General features: G+C 38.6%; 1 protein-coding gene across 2 annotated transcripts in view; it reads left to right on the top strand.

Annotated features, from left to right (window-relative positions):
* The window catches only part of CYSLTR1 (cysteinyl leukotriene receptor 1), a 100,492-nt gene that overhangs the window by 63,195 nt on the left and 14,310 nt on the right, over positions 1–22,987 (top strand). The window contains exons 2-3 of one of the 2 annotated variants that reach the window (XM_073013555.1): positions 10,854–10,923; positions 12,240–12,326. The gene's annotated coding sequence lies outside the window, so the exon portion shown is untranslated. The remainder of the gene's footprint in view (positions 1–10,853; positions 10,924–12,239; positions 12,327–22,987) is intronic. The other variant, XM_073013556.1, reaches the window with a different exon arrangement.

The following is a 22,987-nucleotide window of genomic DNA, read 5'->3' on the forward strand; positions in this document are numbered from 1 at the left end:
ATTCCTATACATCAATAAAACACAAACAGAGAGCCAAACCATGAGTGAACTCCCATTACAATTGCTTCAAAGAGAATAAAATACCTAGGAATCCAAATTACAAGAGATGTGAAGGACCTCTTTAGGAGAACTATAAACCACTGCTCAATGAAATAAAAGAGGACACAAACAAATGGAAGGACATACCATGCTCATGGATAGGAAGAATCAATATCATGAAAATTGCCATACTGCCCATGGTAATTTATAGATTCAATGCCATCCCCATCAAGCTACCAAAGACTTTCTTCACAGAATTGGAAAAAACGACTTTAAAGTTCATATGGAACCAAAAAAGAGCCTGCATTGCCAAGACAATCCTAAGCCGAAAGAACAAAGCTGGAGGCATCACGCTACCTGACTTCAAACTATACTACAAGTCTACAGTAACCAAAACATCATGGTACTGGTCCCAAAACAGAGATATAGACCAATGGAACAGAAGGGAGCCCTCAGAAATAATTCCACACATCTACAGCCATCTGATCTTTGACAAACCTCAGAAAAACAAGAAATGGGGAAAGGATTCCCTATTTAATAAATGGTGCTGGGGAAAACTGGCTCACCATATGTAGAAAGCTGAAATTGGATCCTTTCCTTACGCCTTATACAAAAATTAATTCAACATGGATTAGAGACTTAAATCTTAGACGGAAAACCATAAAACCCCTAGAAGAAAACCTAGAAAATAACATTCAGAGCATAGGCATGGGCAAGGACTTCATGTCTAAAACACCAAAAGCAACGGCAGCAAAAGCCAAAATTGACGAATGGGATCTAATTAAACTAAAGAGCTTCTGCACAGCAAAAGAAACTACCATCAGAGTGAACAGGCAACCTACAGAATGGGAGAAAATTTTTGCAATCTACCCATCTGACAAAGGGCTAATATCCAGAACCTACGAAGAACTCAAACAAATTTACAAGAAAAAAACAACCCCATCAAAAAGTAGGCAAAGGATATGAACAGACATTTCTCAAAAGAAGACATGAATACAGCCAACAGACACATGAAAAAATGCTCGTCATCACTGGCCGTCAGAGAAATGCAAATCAAAACCACAATGAGATACCATCTCACACCAGTTAGAATGGCGATCATTCAAAAGTCAGGAAACAACAGGTGCTGGAGAGGATGTGGAGAAATAGGAACAGTTTTACACTGTTGGTGGGACTGTAAACTAGTTCAAACACTGTGGAAGACAGTGTGACCATTCCTCAAGGATCTAGAACTAGAAATACCATTTGACCCAGTCATCTCATTGCTGGGTATATACCCAAAGGATTATAAATCACGCTGCTATAAAGACACACGAATGGCTGGGCGCAGTGGCTCAAGCCTGTAAGCCCAGCACTTTGGGAGGCCGAGACGGGCAGATCACGAGGTCAGGAGATCAAGATCATCCTGGCTAACACAGTGAAACCCCGTCTCTACTAAAAAATACAAAAATCTAGCCGGGCGAGGTGGCAGGCGCCTGTAGTCCCAGCTCTTCAGGAGGCTGAGGCAGGAGAATGGCATAAACCCGGGAGGCAGAGCTTGCAGTGAGCTGAGATCCGGCCACTACACTCCAGCCTGGGCGACAGAGCGAGACTCCGTCTCAAAAAAAAAAAAAAGACACACGAACACGTATGTTTATTGCAGCACTATGCACAACAGCAAAGACTTGGAACCAACCCAAATGTACATCAATGACAGACTGGATTAAGAAAATGTGGCACATATACACCATGGAATATTATGCAGTCATAAAAAAGGATAAGTTCATGTCCTTTGTAGGGACATGGATGCAGCTGGAAACCATCATTCTCAGCGAACTATCGCAAGGAGAGAAAACCAAACAACACATGTTCTCACTCATAGGTGGGAATTGAAAAATGAGAACACTTGGACACAGGAAGGGGAATATCACACACCAGGGTCTGTCATGGGTGGGGGTAGGGGGGAGGGATAGCATTCGGAGATATACTTAACATAAATGATGAGTTAATGGGTGCAGCACACCAACATGGCACATGTATACATATGTGACAAACCTGCACATTGTGCACATGTACCCTAGAACTTAAAGTAAAATAAAAAAGAAAAGACCAAAGGTAGATACAACCACAAAGATGGGGAGAAACCAGAGCAGAAAAGCTGAAAATTCTAAAAACCAGAGGGGCTGTTCTCCTCCAAAGGAAGGCAGCTCCTTGCCAGCAATTGAACAAAGCTGGACGGGAATGAGTTTGACGAGTTGACAAAAGTAGGCTTCAGAAGGTCAGTAATAACAAACTTCTCCGAGCTAAAGGAGCATGATCTAACCCATCACAAGGAAGCTAAAAACCTTGAAAAACTGTTAGATGAATGGATAACTAGAATAAATAGTGTAGAAAAGAACTTAAATGACCTGATGGAGCTGAAAACCCTGGCATGAGAACTTCGTGATGCACGCACAAGCTTCAATAGCCAATTCAATCAAGTGAGAGAAATGATATAAGGGATTGAAGATCAAATTAATGAAATAAAGTGAGAAGACAAGTTAATTGCAGTTAAGAGAAAAAAGAGTAAAAAGAAATGTACAAAGAGAAAAAAGAGTAAAAAGAAATGTACAAAGCCTCCAAGAAATATGGGACTATGTGAAAAAACCTAATCTACGTTTGATTCGTGTACCTGAAAGTGACAGGGAGAATGGAACCAAGTTGGAATACACTCTTAAGGATATTATCCAGGAGAACTTCCCCAACCTAGCAAGGCAGGCCAACATTCAAATTCAGGAAATGCAGAGAACACCACAAAGATACTCCTCAAGAAGAGCAACCCCAAGACACATAATTGTCAGATTCACCAAGGTTGAAATGAAAGAAAATATGTTAAGGGCAGACAGAGAGAAAGGTCGGGTTAACCACAAAGGGAAGCCTCAGACTAACAGCGGATCTCAGCAGAACCCCTACAAGCCAGAAGAGAGTGGGGACCAATATTCAACATTCTCAAAGAATTTTCAATCAAGAATTTCATATTCAGCCAAATGAAGCTTCATAAGTGAACGAGAAATAAAATCCTTTACAGAAAAGCAAATACTGAGAGATTTTGTCACCACTAGGCCTGCCTTAGAAGAGCTCCTGAAGGAAGCACTAAACATGGAAAGAAACAATGGGTACCAGCCACTGTGAAAGCATGCCAAATTGTAAGGACCATTGATGCTATAAAGAAACTGCATCAAGTACTGGCCACAATAACCAGTTAGCATCATAATGACAGGATCAAATTCACACATAACAATATTAACCTTAAATGTAAATGGGCTAAGTACCCCCAATTACAAGACACAGACTGGAAAATTGGATAGAGTCAAGACTCATCAGTGTACTGTATTCAGGAGACCCATCTCACATGCAAAGACACATATACGCTCAAAATAAAGGGAAGGAGGAATACTTACCAAGCAAAAAGAAAGAAAAAAAAAGCAGAAGTTGCAATCCTACTTTCTCATAAAACAGACTTTATTTTTGTGTATGTGATGTCTTGGTTAATTTTTAATTTCTTTTTTATTTATTTTTATTTTCTTTTTTAAATTATACTTCAAGTGATAAAACAGACTTTAAACCAATAAATATCAAAAGAGACAAAGAAGGCCATTACATAATGGTAAAGGGATCGATTCAACAAGAAGCGCTAACTATCCTAAATATATATGCCTGCAATACAGGAGCGGCCAGATTCATAAAGCAAGTCCTTAGAGACCTACGAAGAGACTTAGACTCCCACACAATAATAATGGGAGACTGTAACACCCCGCTGTCAATACTAGACAGATCAACAAGACAGAAGGTTAACAAGGATATCCAGGACTTGAACTCAGCTCTGCACCAAGCGAACCTAATAGACATCTACAGAACTCTCCACCCAAATCAACAGAATATACATTCTTCTCAGCATCACATCGCACTTATTCTAAAATTGACCACATAATTGGAAATAAAGCACTCCTCAGCAAATGTAAAGGAACAGAAGTCACAACAAATTGTCTCTCAGGCCACAGTGCAATCAAATTAGAACTCAGGATTAAGAAACTCACTCAAAACCGCAAAACTACATGGAAACTGAACAATCTGCTCCTGAATGACTGCTGCATAAATAACAAAATGAAGGCAGAAATAAAGATGTTCTTTGAAACCAATGAGAACAAAGACAAAACGTACCAGAATCTCTGGGACACATTTAAAGCAGTGTGTAGAGGGAAATTCATAGCACTAAATGTTCACACGGTAAAGCAGGAAAGATCTAAATTCAGCACCCTAACAAAACAATTAAAAGAACTAGAGAAGCAACAGCAAACAAATTCAACGCTAGCAGAAGACAAGAAATAACTAAGATCAGAGCAGAAATAAGGGAGATAGAGACACAAAAAAACCTTTCAAAAAATCAATGACTCCAGGAGCTGTTTTTTTTAAGATCAACAAAATTGATAGACCACTAGCAAGACATATAAAGAAGAAAAGAGAAAAGAATCAAATAGACGCAATAAAAAAAATGACAAAGGGGATATCACCACCGATCCCACAGCAATACAAACTACCATCACACAACATTATAAACACCTCTATGCAAATAAGCTGGAAAATATAGAAGAAATGGATAAATTCCTGGACACATACACTCTCCCAAGACTAAACCAGGAAGAAGTTGAATCTCTAAATAGACAAATAACAGGCTCAGAAATTGAAGCAATAATTAACAGCCTACCAACCACAAAAAGTCCGGGACCAGATGGATTCACAACTGAATTCTGCCAGAGACACAAAGAGGAGCTGGTACCATTCGTTCTGAAACTACTCCAATCAACAGAAAAAGAGGGAATCCTCCCTAACTCATTGTATGAGGCCAGCACCATCCTGATACCAAAGTCTGGCAGAGACACAACAAAAAAAGAGAATTTTAGACCAATATGCCTGATGAACATCAATGCAAAAATCCTCAATAACATACTGGCAAACCGAATCCAGCAGCACATCAAAAAGCTTATCCACCATGATCAAGTGGGCTTCATCCCTCGGATGTAAGGCTGGTTCAACATATGCACATCAATAGACATAACCCATCACATAAACAGAACCAATGACTAAAACCACATGATTATCTCAATAGGTGCAGAAAAGGCCTTCAACAGAATTCAACAGCCCTTCATGCTAAAAACTCTCAATAAACTGGTATTGATGGAACATATCTCAAAATAGTAAGAACGATTTATGACAAACCCACAGCCAATATCATATTGAATGGGCAAAAATGGGAAGCTCTCCCTTTGAAAACTGACAGAAGACAAGGATGCCCTCTCTCACCACTCCTATTCAACACGGTGTTGGAAGTTCTGGCCTGGGAAATCAGGCAAGAGAAAGAAACATAGGGTATTCAATTAGGAAAAGAAGAAGTTAAATTGTCTGTGTTTGCAGATGACATGATTGTATATTTAGAAAACCCCATCATTTCAGTCCAAAATATCCTTTAGTTGACAAGCAACTTCAGCAAAGTCTCAGGGTACAAAATCAATGTGCAAAAATCACAAGCATTCCTATACACCAATAACACACAAACAGAGAGTCAAATCATGAGTGAACTCCCATTCACAATTGCTTCAAAGAGAATAAAATACCTAGGAGTCCAACTTACAAGGGATGTGAAGAACCTCCTCAAGGAGAACTACAAACCACTACTCAATGAAACAAAAGAGGACACAAACAAATGGAAGAACATTCCATGCTCTTGGATAGGAAGAATCAATATCATGAAATTGGCCATACTGCCCAAGGTAATTTATAGATTCAATGCCATCACCATCAAGCTACTAATGACCTTCTTCACAGAATTGGAAAAAAGCTACTTTAAAGTTCATATGGAACCAAAAAAGAGCCCACATAGCCAAGACAATCCTAAGCCAAAAGAACAAAGCTGGAGGCAATGTGCTTCCTGACTTCAAGTTATACTACAAGGCTATAGTAACCAAAACAGCATGGTACTGGTACCAAAACAGAGATATAGACCAATGGAACAGAAGAGAGGCCTCAGAAATAATACCACACATCTACAACCATCTGACCTTTGACAAATCTGACAAAAACAAGAAATGGGGAAAGGATTCCCTATTTAATAAATGGTGCTGAGAAAACTGGCTAGCCATGTGTAGAAAGCTGAAACTGGATCCCTTCCTTACATCTTATACAAAAACTAATTCAAGATGGATAAAAGACTTAAATGTCAGGCCTAAAACCATAAAAACCCTACAGAAAAGCCTAGGCAATATCATTCAGGACATAGGCATTGGCAAAGACTTCATGACTAAAACACCAATAACAATGGCAACAAAAGCCAAAACTGACAAATGGGATCTAATTAAACTAAAGAGCTTCTGCACAGCAAAAGAAACTATCATTGGAGTGAACAGGCAACCTACAGAATGGGAGAAAATTTTTGCAATCTACCCATCTGACAAAGGGCTAATATCCAGAATCTACAAATAACTTAAACAAATTTACAAGAACAAACAGCCCCATTAAAAAGTGGGAAAGGGTATGAACAGACACTTCTCAAAAGAAGGCATGTATGCAGCCAACAGACACATGAAAAAATGCTTATCATCACTGGTCATCAGAGAAATGCAAATCAAAACCACAATGAGATACCATCTAATGCCAGTTAGAATGGTTATCATTAAAAAATCAGGAAACAATAGATGCTGAAGAGGATGTGGAGAAATAGGAACACTTTTACACTGTTGGTGGGAGTGTCCATTAGTTCAACCATTGTGGAAGATGGTGTGGTGATTTCTCAAGGATCTGGAACTAGAAATACCATTTGACCCAGCAATCTCATTACTGGGTATATACCCAAAGATTATAAATCATGCTACTATAAAGACCCATGCACAAATATGTTTATTGTGGCAATATTCACAATAGCAAAGACTTGGAACCAACCCATATGTCCATCAATGATAGACTGGATGAAGAAAATGTGGCGCATATACACCATGGAATATTATGCAGCCATGAAAAAGGATGAGTTCATGTCCTTTGCAGGGACATGAATGAAGCCAGAAACCATCATTCTCAGCAAACTATCACAAGGACAGAAAACCAAACACCACATGTTCTCCCTTGTAGGTGGGAATTGAACAATGAGAACACTTGGACACAGGGTGGGGAACATCACACACCAGGGCTTGTCAGGAGGTGGGGAGCTGGGGGAGGGATAGCATTAGGAGAAATACCTAATGTAAATGACGAGTTGATGGGTGCAGCGAACCAACATGGCACATGTATACCTATGTAACAAACCTGCACGTTGTGCACATGTACCCTAGAATTTAAAGAATAATTTAAAAAAAGATAAACATTGCATATTCTCACTTATTTGTGGGATATAAAAACCAAAACAATTTAATTCATGGATATAGACAGTTGAAGGGTGGTTACCAGAGGTTTGGAAGGGTAGTGGGAGGAGGTGGGGATGGTTAATGGATACAAAAACATTAATTAGAGAGAATGAATAAGACACAGTATTTGACAGAACAACAGAGTGACTATAGTGAATAACAACTTATTTGTACATATTAAATAACCAAAAAGAGTAAAATTGGATTTTTTGTAACACAAAGGACAAACGCTTGAGGGGAAAGATACCCTATTCTTCATGATATGATTTTTATGCATTGCATGCTTGTATCAAAACATTTCATGTACCCTAAAAGTATATACAGCTACTATGTCCCCACAGAAATGAAAAATAAAAAAATTAAAAACATAAATTGAATGACCACAGAGAAGCAATGAATGGAATTACCAAGAAAGGTACAGACAAAATACTGTAGCATTTCAAAGGAGAGAAATGTAAAATTGGGTTAAAAGGATCAATAATAGCTTACTATTTCACTAGAAACAAAAAAGAAGTATTATTACAATTTCATTTAGTAGAAGATACCAGTCTGGGGACTACCTGGGGACACTTTTGGATCACTAGCTGTTCCTGGACCTCACTTAACACAAGAGTATATAATTGATTCTTGTTCATACAATTCTATTGCAGCAACAATATAATTGTATGGTATATGTGTTGGCACCTTTTTTTTTTTTTTTTTTTTTTAAGCGACAGGCTCTTGGTCTGTCACCAGGCTGGGGTGCACTGGTACAATTATGACTCACTGCAGCCTTGACCTCATGGGCTCAAGCAATTCTCCCCCCTGAGCCTTCTGAGTAGCTAGGACTACAGGCACTATGCCACCATACTTGGCTAATTATTTTATCATATTATTTTTGTTCTTTGTTTTTTTCTGAGAGAACTAATTTTTTAAAATTATCTTACCATCATGTCCCTTAAAAACAGCTGTACTGAGGTAGAATTGACATGCAGTAATCTGCACACATTTAAAGTGCACAATTTGATGAGTTTTCACACATGTATATACTTATGAAACCATCATCATAATCAACATAGTGAATATATCCATCACCCCAAAGTGTCCCCTTTGTAATTTCTACCTCCTGTCTCTAATTATGGGCTCTCCCCTTCCTACCCTGTTCCTATTCCCAGGGATCTGCTGATTTACTCTTCATCACTATGCACTAGTTTATCTAGAATTTTATATAAATGGAATCACACAGTATGGATTCTTTTTTGTCTGGCTTCTTTCACTCAGTATAATTGTTTTGAGATTCATCCACATTGTTGACTGTTTCAATAATTTCTTCATTTTTAGCGAAAACTCAAGGTATAATTTATACATCATAAAATTCACCTATTGTAAGTGTACAATTCAATTATTTATAGTAAATTTCCAGAAGTGTGCAGTCATCACCACAATGCAGTTTTAGAACACTTTCACCACCCCCCAGAAGATCCTTTGTGTCCAGTTGCAATCACTCCCTGCTCCCACGTGTCGATTCAGGCAGCTATCACCTATCTCTATAGGTTTGTCTTTTTGGGATATTTCAGATAAATGGAATAAGCAAAATGTGGTCTTTTGCATATAGCTTTTCCATTTAGCAAATATTCTTGAGTTGATCCATGTTGTAGCATGTATCAGCACTTCCTCATGACTTTGAGTAAAGAAAAATTTTCTTAGCTATGGCACCAAAATCACAATCTATAAAAGAAAACTTGATAAATTGGATGTCATCACAATGAAAACTTCTGTTGTTTGGAAGGCACTGTTAAGAGAGTAAAAACGCAACCCATAAAATAGTAGCAAATATTTGCAAAGCATTTATTTGATATAGGTATTGTGTCCAGAACATATAAAGAACTCTCATACACAATAATAAGAAAATAAACATCCTAATGAAAAATGTGTGAAATATTTGAATAAACATTTCACCAAGGGAAATATATGTATGGCAAATAAGCACATGAAAAGGTGCTCAATATCATTCATCATTAGAAAAATGCAAATCAAAATCAAAATGAGATATCACAACACATGTATTAGATGGATATAATTTAAAAACTGACCATACCAAGTGGTACCATATGGAGATATGGAGGGGATATCAAGTAGTATACCCACATTACCCACCTTAAAAAGCAGTTTGTCAGTTTTTTAAAAAGTTTAACATACACCTACCTTATAATCCAGCTACCCAAGAAAAGTGAAAACATGCCCATATAGAGACTTGCACATAAATGTTTGTGGCAGTTTTATTTGTAATAGTCAAAACCTGAAAGCAACTGATATGTCCATCAATGAGTAAGTGTATAAACAATTTGTATATCTATATAATGAAATCCTATTCAGCAACAATTTTTTATTTTTTGTAGAGGAGTGGTCTTGTTGTGTTGCCCATGCTTGTCTCGAACTTCTGACCTCAAGCAATCCTCCCATCTCACCCTCCCGAAGCACTAGGATTACACAACTAACCTGGGGTCTGATATTCTTAGAAAACCTCTGGGCTCTCTTATTTACCTTGTACACTAGAGCTTGACCAGGTTATAGGTTCAATAGATGCTAAGGGCTGATGCAGAAAACGTATCCTCTTCCTTATAAGAATAGGGGCTCCTTAAATATTTGTTAACCTGAACTGAATTGGTCTTAACATGAGCTGAATAAAAGATCTGAGTAGCTCTTGAATTAAACAATTAAAATCAAAATCATACAACCACATTTGACTTCATTAACTCACCTTTATCCTCCCTATCACCCAGATAACAATGGTAGAGCCCAATATTGGCAGAGCTCCTGTCAGAGACAAGAGTCCTCAAGGAACTGAAAAGGAAAGAGAAGGAAGGAGTGAAAGTATTGAGTGCCTACTATGTGCAAGGCTAATTCATAAAGGAACCATAGAAGACCCTTCGGAATCCCGAACTTGAAAAATACTACATTGTTGCCCAGACAATGTGACATTTACTCACTTGTGTATGTAAAGATTGGACTAAATTGTAATTGCACAGCCACTATGGAAATGGATAACCAGATAGTGCATTAAGCTGTTAATATTAACCTTCTCATAGGTGGGTCTTAGAAATTCATAAACTTTCTTTCTTGTCCCACACTAGGGAAAAAAAAAAAGCTTTGTCTAAACACAAAACCAGGACAGAACCAAGTTAATTTTCTTCACAGATGAGTAGAATCATGTAATTTCAGGGTCAGAAAGGATTTTTATACATTCAACATTCAGTCACTAGATTTTTATTGATGTACGGAGACCCAGGACAAGCTAAACAAACTTTAAAAATATGTTTATTGCCTGATTGACAAAATATAAAAGGCAACTCTGAGTAATTTTGCACCAGCAACACACACTTTACCCAGAGTGTAGAAGGTTACATATGTCAACTTCTTACCTAGAGAAGAAGGAACAATTTGAAGACGGAGAAGAAAGTGGAGAAGATCTAAGAAATGATTATCTGACTACAAGGTGGGTTCAAATGGCAATATTGCAGTAGTAGGTTCAGGTTTCTACTTTTAAAACTAGACTATATTTTTCATTTTTGCATTTCTTTTATTTTCCTTTTGATTTTCTTTTTTTTAGTAGAGTTCCTTTAGAAAGTTCCAGCCTATTTCTACTGATTAAGAATAAACTGAAGGGGCCGGATGTGGTTGCTCATGCCTGTAGTCCCAGAACTTTGGGAGGCTAAGGCGAGCAGATTACCTGAGGTCGGGAGTTTGAGACCAGCCTGGCCAACATGGTGAAACCCCATCTCTACTAAAAATACAAAAATTAGCTGGGTGTGGTGGTGCATGCCTGCAATCCCAGCTACTCAGGAGGCTGAGGCAGGAGAATTGCTTGAATCCGGGAGGCAAACGTTAGAGTGAGCAGAGATCATGCCACTGCACTCTAGTCACTCCAGCCTGGGCAGAGTGAGACTCTGTCTCAAATAAATAAATAAACAAACAAACTGAAGGAAAGTGTTTATTTTGTTAGCACTTGGACCACGGATAAAGGAATAGTAGCTAGGCTCTGGAGGTCTTGCAGGCAGTAATTAAAGTTGCCATAGGACAAGAAAAACTTAGAAGAAAAGCATTCAGGTTGCTCCTCCTTCAAGAAAGCCCATCTCTGCTCATTTCTTGGAGATTTGTTATACTTTCTTAGATTATTGAGTATAATTTAATTGAAGAGAAGTGATATATGCTTATGAAAAGTTAACTATATAAAAAGTTGATCTCCAAAAGTATATAATATATGCCAAATTAGTGATATAAGCATTACATGCTATTATAGTTTATAAGGAGAAGAGTGCAAGGTTCTTTAAGCCATTCGTCCTTTAAGGAAAACTATTTCTAAGCCATCCCAGACAGATACACTTGATATTTTTAATGTTCTAACACCTATTCGTAGCAATCCAGATCCCTGGATGTAAAGTTCCAAATTACTTCCCCTCTTAACTTTATAACCAAGTGTTTAGAAGAGAAGATAGAGGAAATACCCTGGTTTCATAGAGAGAGGAATATTTTATAATAGTGTGTTCATTTTAGATAGAGAAGCTACAACCACACAGCAGCAAATATCTGTGACCAGCCCTTGTCTGTATTCCAAGTTTCCCCCTGGGAATGTAAAAACAGATGGAGAAAAAAGAAGGAGACACAGAATTCAGTGACTAGCCCTAGATCTGTCAGTAAAGCTTTGATGCCCCATTACACACTCTGGATCTATAAATAAGGCTGCTAAGTTCTCATGACCCTTCCGGACTGCTTCTACAGTTGTTAACTTCCTTTTCAATCTTATGATTTCAGCGTGGGCTTCCTCTGATATTACACCATAAAAAGCATTGATCACCATAAGAAGGAATATTTGTGAAGGTACTCCAGTGCCAGAAAGAGGTATACCTGAATTTTCCAATGAACTTTGCTTTTTCAACTTGCAATTATCTTAACAAAGTAACTTACTTCATTATTCTCACGAAAATAAAATCAGTTCTATTTATGTTTGTTGCTAGCTTTTATTAACCCATTTGTTTTCTGCTAAGACGGCTTTTACAATGCTGTATTGTAACCTCTTCACACTTCTAAATTATCATTCCTATCCCCCACTAGAATATGAGCTGCTTGAAGGCAGGGATGAGGTCTAAAATATCTTAGATTTCCAAAGAAACTCTCTGTATTCATCTAGTGGAGGGTAACATTATTGGGGGATCACAGTAAATTCTAAAAAATAAAAAATAAATGCTGTTTCAGCCAAGTAAAGCCATAATCTGTGAAAACAGTGGCTTGTATTAAATGATCTCTACCACTCCAGGATTCACCACTTGCTTGAAAGTTTTACAATCTTCTTTTTATGGCTTAATACAAATTGTTGACTTCATTATAAATAGACAACTGAATCTAAATATTTAAATTTTTAGAAAAGTTTATTTTGGTCTGCAAGGACTGGGACGTTATTAATGAGACTAGAGACCATCTGCTTCTTTGTATATTTTTATAGTTATTTATCAGTTTTATTTAGCATCTTTCAAAGATGTGAGAATTTCAAATTTAATTATAACATGTAATGGAAAAATGATTAGTCTATATCAATGATATGGGTGGGAATTTTTTATTTTTTAGATACAAGGTCTCACTGTTTTGCCCAGGCTTATCTTGAACTCCTGAGCTCAAGCAATCCTCCCGCCTCAGCCTCTTGAGTAGCCGGGATTACAGGCATGTGCCACCACAACTGACATTATCTGTGCTTTTTAACATTATGGTTAGCCTTGTGACTTAGTACTTTCCTTGATATATTGGGAAGCAACTTTACTTACACAGCAACTTCGGACTCTGACATTGGAAAGATTTTAATTTATATTGGAATGAGAAGATAACTCCAAATGGTTTTAAATGACAAATAATACTTTCAAATGTTAAACTTGCCCTATCATTAATTTAGTATTCACTCAACACTTACTGAGCACTTATGGGCAAGGTACGTATGTGCTAGGCCCTGTGTGGGCTGCTTTTTTATATATCAACCAGATAGTCTGGGAGATAAGATATTTATACAAATCATTGATTTGCAAGATTGATTTAAGTTCCTCTAGAAGTTCATCAAAGATAGAAATTACTTCAGATAGAGGCTGAGGGAAGACTTAGTCAAGAAAGTGTAATTTGAGCTGAATGATGAGTAGTTTTTGTATATGCAAAGAAGGAGGAAAGGGCATTTCAGGAAAGAGGAAAGGCCATTCAAGAAGAAAAAAGACAGTGAAAAAAGACAGCCAGGTGGGTAAGCTTATGGCACATGTCACTGGTATACTGAAATAGTTGTTTCTTCTAACTATACAGTGTACAAAAGAGAGCAGTGAGAGAGAAACTTGGAAAGGTAAATTGCACCCAGACTATAGAGAGCCTTAAATATCAGGCCAAGAAGTCTAGATGTTATTCTGAAGGCGTTCTAAATCACTGAAGATTTTAAGGAAGACATGTCATAATTGAAAGCTACAATGTGTAAAGAATTATTCCAGAAAGGGTTTGTAGCAGGGTATATTGAAAGTTGATAGTGGTGGGAAGGCCTGCTGATAATTATCTAATACCTTTCAAGTGTGGCTCATCTATAATATGAACAAGTTCTGAGGAGTTAATGTACAGTATGGTGGCTATAGTTAATATTATATTATTTACTTGAAATTATTATATTATTTACTTGAAATTTGATAAGGAAGATCTTATTTCAAAACCACAATGAAATACCATCTCACAACAGTTCGAATGGCTATTATTTAAAAATCAAAACATAAGGCAGGCCAGGCATGGTGGCTGACACCTGTAATCCCAGCACTTTGGGAGACCAAGGCAGGCAAATCACCAGAGGTCAGGAGTTCAACACCAGCCTGGCCAACATGGTGAAATCTGGTCTCTACCAAAAAAATACAAAAATTAGCCGGGCGTGATGGCAAACGCCTATAATCCCAGTTATTCATGAGGTTGAGGTGGGAGAATAGCTTGAACTCGGGAAGTGGAGATTGCAGTGAGCCGAGATTATGCCATTGCACTCCAGCCTAGGTGACAGAGTGAGACTCTGTCTCAAAAAAAATAAATAAATAAAAACATAATAAAACATAACAGGTGCTGGTGAGATTGTAGAGAAAACAACAATTATACACTGTTGATGGGAGTGTAAATTAGGTCACCCATTGTAGAAAGCAGTGTGGCAATTCCTCAAAGAGCTAAAAACAGAACTGTCATTCCACCCACAAATTCTGTTACTGGGTATATACTCAAAGGAATATAAATCATTCTACCATAAAGACGTGTGTATGTATATGTTCACTGCAGCACTAGTCACAATAGCAAAGACATGGAATCAACCTAAATGTCCCTGAATAGAAGACTGGATAAAGAAATTGTAGTATGTATGCACCATGGAATACTATGCAGCCATATAAAAGAATGACATTATGTCCTTTGCAGGAACATGGATGGAGCTGGAGACCATTATCCTTAGCAAACTAACACAGAAACAGAAAACCAAATACCACACGTTCTCACTTATAAGTGGGAACTAAATGATAAGAACACATGGACACAAAGAGGAGAACAACAGACACTGGGACCTACCTGAGGTTGGAGGCTGTGAGGCAGGAGAGGATAAGAAAAAATAAGTAATGTGTACTAGGCTTAACACCTAGGTGATGAAATAATCTGTACAACAAATGATTGTATAGAATAAAAAAAAAAGGCGAGGGGGCGGAGCAAGATGGCTGAATAGGAACAGCTCAAGTCTCCAACTCCCAGCACGAGCGACACAGAAGACCGGTGATTTCCGCATTTTCAACTGAGGTACTGGGTTCATCTCACTAGGGAGTACCGGACAATCGGTGCTGGTCAGCTGCTGCAGCCCGACCAGCGAGAGCTGAAGCAGGGCGAGGCATCGCCTCACCTGGGAAGCGCAAGGGGAAGGGAATGCCTTTTCCTAGCCAGGGGAACTGAGACACACAACACCTGGAAAATCGGGTAACTCCCACCCCAATACTGCGCTTTAAGAAAACGGGCACACCAGGAGATTATATCCCACACCTGGCCGGGAGGGTCCCATGCCCACGGAGCATCCCTCATTGCTAGCACAGCAGTCTGTGATCTACCGGCAAGGCAGCAGTGAGGCTGGGGGAGGGGCGCCCGCCATTACTGAGGCTTAAGTAGGTAAACAAAGCCACTGGGAAGCTCCAACTGGGTGGAGCTTACAGTAGCTCAAGGAAACCTGCCTGTCTCTGTAGACTCCACCTCTGGTGACAGGGCACAGTAAACAATAACAAACGCAGCAGAAACCTCTGCAGATGCAAACGACTCTGTCTGACAGCTTTGAAGAGAGCAGTGGATCTCCCAACACGGAGGTTGAGATCTGAGAAGGGACAGACTGCCTGCTCAAGTGGGTCCCTGACCCCTGAGTAGCCTAACTGGGAGACATCTCCCACTAGGGGCAGTCTGACACCCCACACCTCACAGGGTGGAGTACACCCCTGAGAGGAAGATTCCAAAGCAAGAATCAGACAGGTACACTCGCTGTTCAGAAATATTCTATCTTCTGCAGCCTCTGCTGCTGATACCCAGGCAAACAGGGTCTGCAGTGGACCTCAAGCAATCTCCAACAGACCTACAGCTGAGGGTCCTGACTGTTAGAAGAAAAACTATCAAACAGGAAGGACACCTACACCAAAACCCCATCAGTACGTCACCATCATCAAAGATCAGAGGCAGATAAAACCACAAAGATGGGGAAAAAGCAGGGCAGAAAAGCTGGAAATTCAAAAAATAAGAGTGCATCTACCCCGGCAAAGAAGCGCAGCTCATCACCAGCAACGGATCAAAGCTGGATGGAGAATGACTTTGACAAGATGAGAGAAGGCTTCAGTCCATCAAACTTCTCAGAGCTAAAGGAGGAATTACGTACCCAGCGCAAAGAAACTAAAAATCTAGAAAAAAAAAAAGTGGAAGAATTGATGGCTAGAGTAATTAATGCAGAGAAGGTCATAAACGAAATGAAAGAGAAGAAAACCATGACACGAGAAATATGTGACAAATGCACAAGCTTCAGTAACCGACTCGATCAACTGGAAGAAAGAGTATCAGTGATTGAGGATCAAATGAATGAAATGAAGCGAGAAGAGAAACCAAAAGAAAAAAGAAGAAAAAGAAATGAACAAAGCCTGCAAGAAGTATGGGATTATGTAAAAAGACCAAATCTACGTCTGATTGGGGTGCCTGAAAGTGAGGGGGAAAATGGAACCAAGTTGGAAAACACTCTTCAGGATATCATCCAGGAGAACTTCCCCAACCTAGTAGGGCAGGCCAACATTCAAATCCAGGAAATACAGAGAACACCACAAAGATACTCCTCGAGAAGAGCAACTCCAAGACACATAATTGCCAGATTCACCAAAGTTGAAATGAAGGGAAAAATCTTAAGGGCAGCCAGAGAGAAAGGTCGGGTTACCCACAAAGGCAAGCCCATCAGACTAACAGCAGATCTCTCGGCAGAAACTCTACAAGCCACAAGAGAGTGGGGGCCAATATTCAACATTCTTAAAGAAAAGAATTTTAAACCCAGAATTGCATATCCAGCCAAACTAATTTCATAAGTGAAGGAGAAATAAAATCCTTTACAGATAAGCAAATGCTTAGAGATTTTGTCACCATTAGGTCTGTCTTACAAGAGACCCTAAAGGAAGCACTAAACATGGAAAGGAACAACTGGTACCAGCCATTGCAAAAACATGCCAAAATGTACAGACCATCAAGGCTAGGAAGAAACTGCATCAATTAACGCGCAAAATAATCAGTTAATACCATAAAGGCAGGATCAAGTTCACACATAACAATATTAACCTTAAATGTAAATGGACTAAATGCTCCAATTAAAAGACACAGACTGGCAAACTGGATAACGAGTAAAGATCCATCAGTCTGCTGTATTCAGGAGACCCATCTCACATGCAGAGACATACATAGGCTCAAAATAAAGGGATGGAGGAAGATCTACCAAGCAAATGGAGAACAAAAAAAAGCAGGAGTTGCAATACTAGTCTCTGATAAAACAGACTTTAAACCATCAAAGATCAAAAGAGACAAAGAAGACCATTACATAATGGTAAAGGGATCAATTCAACAGGAAGAGCTAACTATCCTAAATATATATGCACCCAATACAGGAGCACCCAGATTCATAAAGCTAGTCCTTAGAGACTTACAAAGAGACTTAGACTCCCATACAATAATAATGGGAGACTTCAACACTCCACTGTCAATATTAGACAGATCAATGAGACAGAAAGTTAACAAGGATATCCAGGAATTGAGCTCATCTCTGCAGCAAGCAGACCTAATAGACATCTATAGAACTCTCCACCCCAAATCAACAGAATATACATTCTTCTCAGCACCACATCACACTTACTCCAAAATAGACCACATAATTGGAAGTAAAGCACTCCTCAGCAAATGTGCAAGAACAGAAATTGTAACAAACTGTCTCTCAGACCACAGTGCAATCATACTAGAACTCAGGACTAAGAAACTCAATCAAAACCACTCAACTACATGGAAATTGAACAACCTGCACCTGAATCACTACCAGATACATAACGAAATGAAGGCAGAAATAAAGATGTTCTTTGAAACCAATGAGAAAAAAGATACAACATACCAAAATCTCTGGGACACATTTAAAGCAGTGTGTAGAGGGAAATTTATAGCACTAAATGCCCACAAGAGAAAGCAGGAAAGATCTAAAATTGACACTCTAACATCACAATTAAAAGAACTAGAGAAGCAAGAGCAAACACATTCAAAAGCTAGGAGAAGGCAAGAAATAACTAAGATCAGAGCAGAACTGAAGGAGATAGAGACACAAAAAACCCTCCAAAAAACCAATGAATCCAGGAGTTGGTTTCTTGAAAAGATCAACAAAATTGACAGACCGCTAGCAAGACTACTAAAGAAGAAAAGAGAGAAGAATCAAATAGATGCAATTAAAAATGAAAAAAGGAATATCACCACCGACCCCACAGAAATACAAAATACCATCAGAGAATACTATAAACACCTCTATGCAAATAAACTGGAAAATGTAGAAGAAATGGATAATTTCCTGGACACATATACTCTTCCAAGACTAAACCAGGAAGAAGTTGAATCCCTGAATAGACCAATAGCAGGCTCTGAAATTGAGGCAATAATTAATAGCCTACCAACCAAAAAAAGTCCAGGACCAGATGGATTCACAGCTGAATTCTACCAGAGGTACAAGGAGGAGCTGGTACCATTCCTTCTGAAACTATTCCAAACAATAGAAAAAGAGGGAATCCTCCCTAACTCATTTTATGAGGCCAACATCATCCTGATACCAAAGACTGGCAGAGACACAACAAAAAAAGAGAATTTTAGACCAATATCCCTGATGAACATCGATACAAAAATCCTCAATAAAATACTGGCAAACCGGATTCAGCAACACATCAACAAGCTTATCCACCATGATCAAGTGGGCTTCATCCCTGGGATGCAAGGCTGGTTCAACTTTTGCAAATCAATAAACATAATCCAGCATATAAACAGAACCAAAGACAAGAACCACATCATTATCTCAATAGATGCAGAAAAGGCTTTTGACAAAATTCAACAGCCCTTCGTGCTAAAAACTCTCAATAAATTCGGTATTGATGGAACGTACCTCAAAATAATAAGAGCTATTTATGACAAACCCACAGCCAATATCATACTGAATGGGCAAAAACTGGAAAAATTCCCTTTGAAAACTGGCACAAGACAGGGATGCCCTCTCTCACCACTCCTATTCCACAGAGTGTTGGAAGTTCTGGCTAGGGCAATCAGGCAAGAGAAAGAAATCAAGGGGATTCAGTTAGGAAAAGAAGAAGTCAAATTGTCCCTCTTTGCAGATGACATGATTGTATATTTAGAAAACCCCATTGTCTCAGCCCAAAATCTCCTTAATCTGATAAGCAACTTCAGCAAAGTCTCAGGATACAAAATTAATGTGCAAAAATCACAAGCATTCTTATACACCAGTAACAGACAAACAGAGAGCCAAATCAGGAATGAACTTCCATTCACAATTGCTTCAAAGAGAATAAAATACCTAGGAATCCAACTTACAAGGGATGGAAAGGACCTCTTCAAGGAGAACTACAAACCACTGCTCAGTGAAATCAAAGAGGACACAAACAAATGGAAGAACATACCATGCTCATGGATAGGAAGAATCAATATCGTGAAAATGGCCATACTGCCCAAGGTAATTTATAGATTCAATGCCATCCCCATCAAGCTACCAATGAGTTTCTTCACAGAATTGGAAAAAACTGCTTTAAAGTTCATATGGAACCAAAAAAGAGCCCGCATCTCCAAGACAATCCTAAGTCAAAAGAACAAAGCTGGAGGCATCACTCTACCTGACTTCAAACAACACTACACGGCTACAGTAACCAAAACAGCATGGTACTGGTACCAAAACAGACATATAGACCAATGGAACAGAACAGAGTCCTCAGAAATAATACCACACATCTACAGCCATCTGATCTTTGACAAACCTGAGAGAAACAAGAAATGGGGAAAGGATTCCCTATTTAATAAATAGTGCTGGGAAAATTGGCTAGCCATAGTAGAAAGCTGAAACTGGATCCTTTCCTTACCCCTTATACGAAAATTAATTCAAGATGCATTACAGACTTAAATGTTAGACCTAATACCATAAAAATCCTAGAGGAAAACCTAGGTAGTACCATTCAGGACATAGGCATGGGCAAAGACTTCATGTCTAAAACACCAAAAGCAACGGCAGCAAAAGCCAAAATTGACAAATGGGATCTCATTAAACTAAAGAGCTTCTGCACAGCAAAAGAAACTACCATCAGAGTGAACAGGCAACCTACAGGATGGGAGAAAATTTTTGCAATCTACCCATCTGACAAAGGGCTAATATCCAGAACCTACAAAGAACTCAAACAAATTTACAAGAAAAAAACAAACAACCCCATCCAAAAGTGGGCAAAGGATATGAACAGACATTTCTCAAAAGAAGACATTCATACAGCCAACAGACACATGAAAAAATGCTCATCATCACTGGCCATCAGAGAAATGCAAATCAAAACCACAATGAGATACCATCTCACACCAGTTAGAATGGCGATCATTCAAAAGTCAGGAAACAACAGGTGCTGGAGAGGATGTGGAGAAATAGGAACACTTTTACACTGTTGGTGGGATTGTAAACTAATTCAACCATTATGGAAAACAGTATGGCGAGTCCTCAAGGATCTAGAACTAGATGTACCATATGACCCAGCCATCCCATTACTGGGTATATACCCAAAGGATTATAAATTATGCTGCTATAAAGACACATGCACATGTATGTTTATTGCGGCACTATTCACAATAGCAAAGACTTGGAATCAACCCAAATGTCCATCAGTGACAGATTGGATTATGAAAATGTGGCACATATACACCATGGAATACTATGCAGCCATAAAAATGGATGAGTTTGTGTCCTTTGTAGGGACATGGATGCAGCTGGAAACCATCATTCTTAGCAAACTATCACAAGAACAGAAAACCAAACACCGCATGTTCTCACTCATAGGTGGGAACTGAATAATGAGGTCACTTGGACTTGGGAAGGGGAACATCACACACCGGGGCCTATCATGGGGAGGGGGTAGGGGGGAGGGATTGCACTGGGAGTTATACCTGATGTAACGGACGAGTTGATGGGTGCTGACGAGTTGATGGCTGCAGCACAGCAACATGGCACAAGTATACATATGTAACAAACCTGCACGTTATGCACATGTACCCTAGAACTCAAAGTATAATAATAAAAAAGAAAAAAAATAAAAATAAAAAAATAAAGGCAACCATCAAAAAAAAAAAAAAAGCACATGACACAAGTTTACCTATATAACAAACCTGTACATGTACCCCTGAACCTAAAATAGAAGTGAAAAAAAAAGAAAGTAGATCTTAAGCATTCTTACCGCTCCCCCCCACCGACCCAACACACACACACAAATGGTATATGAGGTAATGGATGTGTTGATTAACTTTGTTAGAGAAATGATTTCACAGTGTATACTTACATGAAATCATCACATTGTACACTTTAGAATATGAAATTTCTATTTGTCAATTATATCTCAAAAAAGCTGAAATAGGTTATTACCAAAATTTTCAACAGCACTATCTTGTGTATTACAAGATAATGCTGCTTAGTTTAGAAAAAGCACTTGACATGGAACTAAGGAAAAGGTTAACTTTAGGCATTTTTTTTTTTTCTTCCACAACTGCACCTGAGTTCACAACCAATGGTGAATGAGCCAGGTAACTAGAAAGCAAACTGAGAAATAATGCAGGAGTTTGAAATAGGCGTCACATTTTTCTCTATGGCTTCAGCATGATTGTTCTTCAATTTTGGGAGTTGGGGAGGATTCAGGGGCTACATGTGCAGGTTTGTTACATGGGTATATTGTGTGATGCTAAGGATTGGGGTATGAATGGTTCCATCACTGAGGTAGTGAGTATAGTGCCCAATAGGTAGTTCTTCAGTCCACAATCCTCTCCCTTCCACCCTACCTCCTATGATAGTCTCCAATATATATGTTCCCATCTTTATGTCCATATATACCCAATGTTTAGCTCCCATTTACAAGTGAGAACATGCAGTATTTGATTTTCTGGTCCTGCATTAATTTTCTCAGGATAATGGCCTCCAACTGCATAAATGTTGCAGCCAAGGACATTATTTAATGCTTTTTTATGGCTGCCTAGTATCAAATAGTGTATACATACCACATTTTCTTTATCAGTCCACCATGGATGAGCATCTGAGTTGATTCCATGTTTTTACTATTGTGAATTGTGCTGCAATGAACACATGAGTATATGCTTCTTTATAGAAAAACAATTTATATACCTGTGGGTATTTACCCAATAATGGGATTGTTTGGGTAAAATGGTAGTTCTGTTTTAAGTCTTTTCAGAAATCTCCAAACTGCTTTCCATAGTAGCTGAACTAACTCACATTCCCACCAGCAATGTATAAGTGTTCCCTTTTCACAACCTCACCGACATCTATTATTTTTGTTGCTTTTGAATAACAGCCATTTTCACTGGTGTGAGATTATCATCTCACTGTGGTTTTGACGTGTATTTCTCTGAATAGTTACGTTGAGCATTTTTTCATATGTTTGTTGGCTGCATCTATGTCTTGTTTTGAGAAGTGTCTGTTCATGTCCATTGCCCATTTTTTAACAGGGTTGTTTTCAGAATGTTGATTTAATTTTCTTATAGATTCTGGATATTAGACCTTTGTTGGATGTATAGTTTGCAAATATTTTCTCCCATCCTATAGGTTGTCTGTTTGCTCTGTTGATAGCTCCTTTTGCTGTGTGGAAGCTCTTTAGTATAATTAGATCCCAATTGTTAATTTTTGCTTTTGCTGCAATTGCTTTTGATATTTTCTTCGTGAAATCTTTGCTAGGTACTGTGTCAAG

This window comes from Chlorocebus sabaeus, chromosome X, assembly GCF_047675955.1.
Source record: "Chlorocebus sabaeus isolate Y175 chromosome X, mChlSab1.0.hap1, whole genome shotgun sequence".
Lineage (NCBI taxonomy): Eukaryota > Metazoa > Chordata > Mammalia > Primates > Cercopithecidae > Chlorocebus > Chlorocebus sabaeus.